The sequence below is a fragment of the Zingiber officinale genome, chromosome 8B, assembly GCF_018446385.1.
Source record: "Zingiber officinale cultivar Zhangliang chromosome 8B, Zo_v1.1, whole genome shotgun sequence".
Lineage (NCBI taxonomy): Eukaryota > Viridiplantae > Streptophyta > Magnoliopsida > Zingiberales > Zingiberaceae > Zingiber > Zingiber officinale.
The window spans coordinates 91,515,797-91,521,427 of record NC_056001.1 but is presented as its reverse complement, the minus strand read 5'-3'; the positions used below and the strand labels follow the sequence as shown (position 1 = coordinate 91,521,427).

The 5,631-nt window shown below is 38.6% G+C and overlaps 1 non-coding gene across 1 annotated transcript; it reads right to left on the bottom strand.

Annotated features, from left to right (window-relative positions):
* Positions 1-267: 267 nt before the first annotated feature.
* On the bottom strand, positions 268-373 carry LOC122018318. Its single transcript, XR_006121734.1, has one exon. It is a non-coding gene; the product is annotated as a small nucleolar RNA R71 (small nucleolar RNA).
* Between the last annotated feature and the right edge of the window lie 5,258 nt (positions 374-5,631).

Below are 5,631 nucleotides of genomic sequence, written 5' to 3'. Positions count from 1 at the left end.
TAATTATATCTATGGTGCAGTAGAACCAATTTGGTGGAGGACCTCATGAAGACCCCAATCAACACTTAGAGGTCTTTTATGAAATATATGGTACCATGAAAATGAATGGAGTTCCTTCAGAAGCAGTTAGATTATTATTATTTGGGTTTTCTTTAAGAGATAGGGCAAAGCAATGGCTGAATTCTTTGGCCCCTAATAGCATCACCACTTGGGAGCAGTGTGAGCAACAGTTTCTTGATAAATTCTATCCACCAAGCAAAACAACTCATATGAGGAATTTAATTGCAAGCTTCAAGCAAACTGACTCAGAATCTCTTTTTGAAGCATGAGATAGATATAATAGTATGCTCAGACAATGCCCACATCATGGGTTGGAAAGATGGTTAGTGTTGCACACTTTTTTTAATGGTATCAACTATCATACCAAAGTGTCCCTTGATTCAGCTGCTGGAGGGGCACTTATGAATAAAAGTTTAGATGAAGCTGAAGAAATTATTGACAGTGTAGCACAAAATCATCATCAATGGGCAAATGAAAGAAGTGGTGGCTATTCTTATGTAAACCCAGCAATTAAAGCATCAGGGAAGTTTGATGTAGATGCAGTCACTCTTTTGTCTGCAAAATTAGACGCTCTTACAAAGAAATTTGAGAATATGGGGACTAGTGCTAATATGGTCAATGCTATTAGTACATCTTGTGAAGTATGTGGGAGTTCAGAACACTCAAATGACTCATGTCCATTGGGAGCTATCACTGCATAAATCAATCAACTGGAACAATGTGATGCAATCATGAGTTACAATCAAAGGCAGAACAACCCATACTCAAATACTTATAACCCTGGATGGAAGAGACATCCCAAATTTTCTTACAGAAATAATCAAGATCAAGGACCATCTATGGGGGCAAGACCAAATTTTCAAGCTGGGCAACAAAATTTTCAACATCTATCTTCTCAAGGCTTACCAAAGTCAAATATTGAAAAGATGCTTGAAGAAATTATCTCAAGTCAGAATGAAATGAAGCAAGATTTAGCAAAGCTCATTCAGAGAATGGATAATTCTAAAAAGCATCAAAAGATCTAGGATAGTCAAATTGCCCAACTAGCTTCCTCATCATCCAGAGCACCAGGACAACTTCCAGGAAAACCTGATGTGAATCCTATGGAGCATTGCAATAGAATTGAGCTTAGGAGCGGACGGACCTTGGGAGACTCCCAAGTGACTGCTCCAAAAGGGATACAAAAAGAAGAAAAGCTCTCTCCTCTTATACCAAATCAGATTCAAGCTAATGAGGAGAGTACCATTGAGGTTGAAGAGACTCTTCCACTGAACCATCAGAGCAAAGCTGTCCCTTTTCCTCAGAGACTTACAATGCTCAAGAAAGATGAAGAATTTGGCAAGTTTTTAGAAAAAGTTAAGGAAATTTGTGTAGAGGTACCTCTTATTGATGCTATTCTTCAAATGCCTAGATTTGCCAAATTCCTGAAGGATCTCATGTCAAACAAGAGAAGAAGAGGAGAGGTTGAGACCATTGCGCTTAGTGAGGAATGTAGTGCAATTTTGGAGAAGAACACTTCCCCAAAACTAAAGGACCCAGGGAGCTTTTATATTCCTTGCAACATAGGAAAAGAATTTTTTGAAAAAGCTTTTTGTGATTTGGGGGCAAGTGTTAGCCTCATTCCCTATTCAATTTGTAATAAATTAGGTCTCAAAAATATTAAACTTACTACTATGGCACTTCAACTTGCCGATCATTCCTGCAGGTACCCTTTGGGTATTATAGAAGATGTGCCAGTAGAGGTGGATGAGAATGTTATTCCCACAGATTTTGTCGTGTTGGACATGGAAGAGGACCCCAGGATTCCTATCATATTAGGAAGACCTTTCCTTGCTACAGCTGGAGCTATAATTGATGTCAAAAATCATAAGCTTTCTTTGGTAATTGGTAAGGAAAGGTTGGAATATGATTTATCTAATATCTCTAACCATGTCTCGTCTCTTTTAAATGCTTGTAGCAGAACAAGCATTTATAAACTTGAGGAATGGAATTTCCATCCTCATGGAAGGCCACCAAACGAAGGAGACAATGTGGTGGAAGATGTTGGGAGAAGATCTCCCAACAAAAACGAAAAGTATATCTGTCCTCCAAGGGCGAGGAAAAGAAGTAAATGATCAAGTTTGGTCGAGCTAAAGACCTTAAACAAGTGCTTCTTGGGAGGCAACCCAACGGTTCTTTTAGTTCGTTTTGATTTGTATTTTAATTTCTTTTAGTTTGATGCATTCTTTTGATTTTGTTTTCAGGTTAGGTGCAAAACAGAGCCCGGTCGTGTGCTATACACGGCCAGGCAAAGGTTGCAGAGAAGGGAAGTGCTTGGGCCGTGTCATTCAGACACGGCCGTGTAGGATCTCCCGAGGAGAAAAAGGTCTAGGCCGTGTCTCAAACACGTCCGTGTAAAGAATCCAGAGAAGAAAGAAGGAGAGGCCGTGTCCCAGACACGGTCGTGCGAAGAATCCAGAAAAGGAAGAGGGGGAGGCCGTGTGGATCTGCACGGCCCATGTAGGAGTGTTATTAAAGTCTTCTTTCTACCTTACACGGCCAGATCTTGGCCGTGTTCCGCACACCCCCAACTCTCCAAAACATATCTTTCTCTCCCAATCTCTTAAAAACTCCTCTCTAATCTCTCAAGATCTCTTAGATCCGGATTCTCCTCCTCTCTAAGACTTGGACTTTTTGTTCTCCTAACCTAAGATCTTTGCTCTTTGAAGTTTTGTTCTTTGAGTTCCATTTTTCCAATCCTAGATAATTCTTCCCCTATCTAAACTCATCAAGATGTCCAATATTTTGAAGAAACTTCGCAAAGGAGGTGGTGGATCCAGTGGAGACAAAGAGAAAGAGCCATCAAGGGACAAAGGAAAACAACCAGTGAAGGGCAAAGGCAAAAGGACTTCACGCAACGAAGGTAATGACAATGAATTCAATATTGTGTTTAGAAATGATGATCAAGTAACTAGATTTGCAATTCTTGTCAATAGAAAGATAGTGTGTACTAGATATATGGACCCAACTGTTCTTGATATGCTTGGAATTAGGGAAGATGTAGATTTGATGATTGGGTTTTTGGATTGGAGTGATATTATGTACACACATTTGCCTACATATCCTCGTCTTGTTTTGGAATTTTTAAGTTCATTGGATGTCCATTTTACTAATGAAGATGATTATTTTGGAAAAATCTCATTTAGACTAATGAATCAAGAATTTCTATGGGTATTTAGTGACTTTAATTCTTGTTTTGGATTAACCACCGGTAGCCCTCGTAGGTTTGATCCAAGGTTTAATTGGAATCATTTTTGGAATGCAAGAACTGGGTTAGATCAACCTTATGAGCCTTCAAGAGCTAAGGCCTCCCATATGCAAAACCTCATCTTTAGGTATCTACATAGAGTCATGGGTAAAACTATTTTTGGTAGGAGAGAGAGTGATGGGGTGGTTAAAAGATAGAGCTTTATGCTTTATGGGCTATGCTTTATAAGGTTGAATTTGAATCTGGTTTTCATTTTGTTCAAACCTTATTAAGATCTGCTAGGGCATCATCGGGATCAATTGTTTTTGGTGGTTTGATTACCCGAATAGCTTATAATTTAAATCTTGATGTTGATGGGTTGGAAATAATTCATGGTAATGACATGATTGACATTGATGCATGTCTTGCTATGAAAATGATCGTTCGGGATGAGAATGGTTTCGCGTTTCCTAGGAGGAGTGGTTCTCCTTTACCCCTTCCTTTTCCTGAACGAACTACTATTCGTAACCCGGCTAATTGGGTAATTTCTGAGTTAGATTTTGAGGATAACCCTTCTATACCTAGAGACACTGAGCCACATCATGAGCCCTCGTCATATGGACACCCGCATCCTTCTAGTTTTATGGAGCCCGCTAGGCATTCTTTTGCATATGGCACGTGATCTTCTAGGTTTGATTTTTCAGATTTTCGTACGTCTCTAGAATTACTTCATGAGAAGCAAGATTCCCAATGAAAAATGTTGGAGGGGCGCTTCTCTTTATCTGATGATCAGTTTAGGGAGGTACAAAATCATTTTCAGTTTACGAAGAATTTTCAAGGTCAAGTGGCTGAGTTTGTGCAGGATTATGATACTGATCAGGCTAGGATGAGAGATTTTATGCAGAGCATGATGCTTACTAGCCAACAAGTAGATGCTTTATATGAGTATCATAGATCCTTGGGTGAGATTCCAGGTTTTCCTAGTTTTCCTATTGGCTAACCATGTCGTAGACCTCCTTTCCCTCGTCCACCTCCTCCACCATATTGATTTCATCGGGACGATGAAAAGTTTAAGTCTGGGGGGGTGTCATGTACTGTTTAGTTTGGTTTTCAGTTTTTAGTTTTTGTTAGTTTTTCATGTTGGTTCATATTTTCATTGCGTGTTGCTTTATTTTGCTTGTTTTTGAAATAATCATGGCAAAAAAAAAAATCTTTGAGAACATCAAATCTTCACTTATATGCTTTCTTGGATTCAAGTGAAATGTTAGCACGATTATTGTCTTGATTCATGATGTTCGAATGATGCTAGTAGTAAACTTTGTGTAGTTCTTTTTTCTATCTTGGGAAGCATTAATAAGCTAAGAATCTTATGGTGATGAGTTTTAGTTTTGGTTCAACCTTAAGGAGTTTATCTTCACTACACTTGTGCTTGATGCTTGAATAGTTGATGTCATTGAAATAGTCATGATTCATCTTGTTTGCTTAGTACTTGATTTCCATGGTGATTTCTCAACTTTCATTTTGGTTACTGGATGAGGCTCAAATCATTAAAGCTCATTTGGAAAAATCAAAATATCCCAACATGTGTGCTAAAAGTACATTTGTGAATAAGTTTTGCACAATGCAAACACTTATAAAAAAAAATAAGGGATATAAAAAATAGTTGTCATGAGTGGAATCTAGCAAGTCACCCCTTTGAGACCGAGTTAGGTTACTGGGAAATGACTGCTTAGCTTCCCTTGAGATTGAGCACACCTTTGAGACCTTGGGTTAGTTGAGAAATATGAACCAAGTGAATGGTGAGTAAGTGCCTATCACTGGTTACTTGTCTTTCACTGGAAACACTAGGAATTCAAATTTGATGACGACTTGACTAGGACATGGATTGAAACTTGAAGGGTGTTGAGTTACTTTTACACTGTGCACAAGATTCTTATGCTTGAACCATACTTTACTTGTTTCCATGATCACGCTTGTTAATGAAACTTTTTGATAGAGTTAGGAAAGTGCACTAGGTTTTATGAATGTGTTGTAGAACATATGAATTTAGACTGCAGCATTTTGCTTGAGGACGGACAAGGTTTAAAGCAGGCTGGTGATGTGCGTAGATTATATACTCTTTTATGCATGTTTTACGCACATTTACATACTTTGAGCATGCTTGATCTATGTATTTTATACTTCCAGCTTTCCTTTTAGCATATTTACTCTTTTGGTTGGAGATCTGCATTTTCTGTACACATGAGTCGAAATTGGTGAAGATTATGCCCTCGGACAAGCTTGGAAGGAATTGAAGGAGAGAGCATCAGACCGTGTACCACACAGTGTAGTTTTAACAGAGAGGG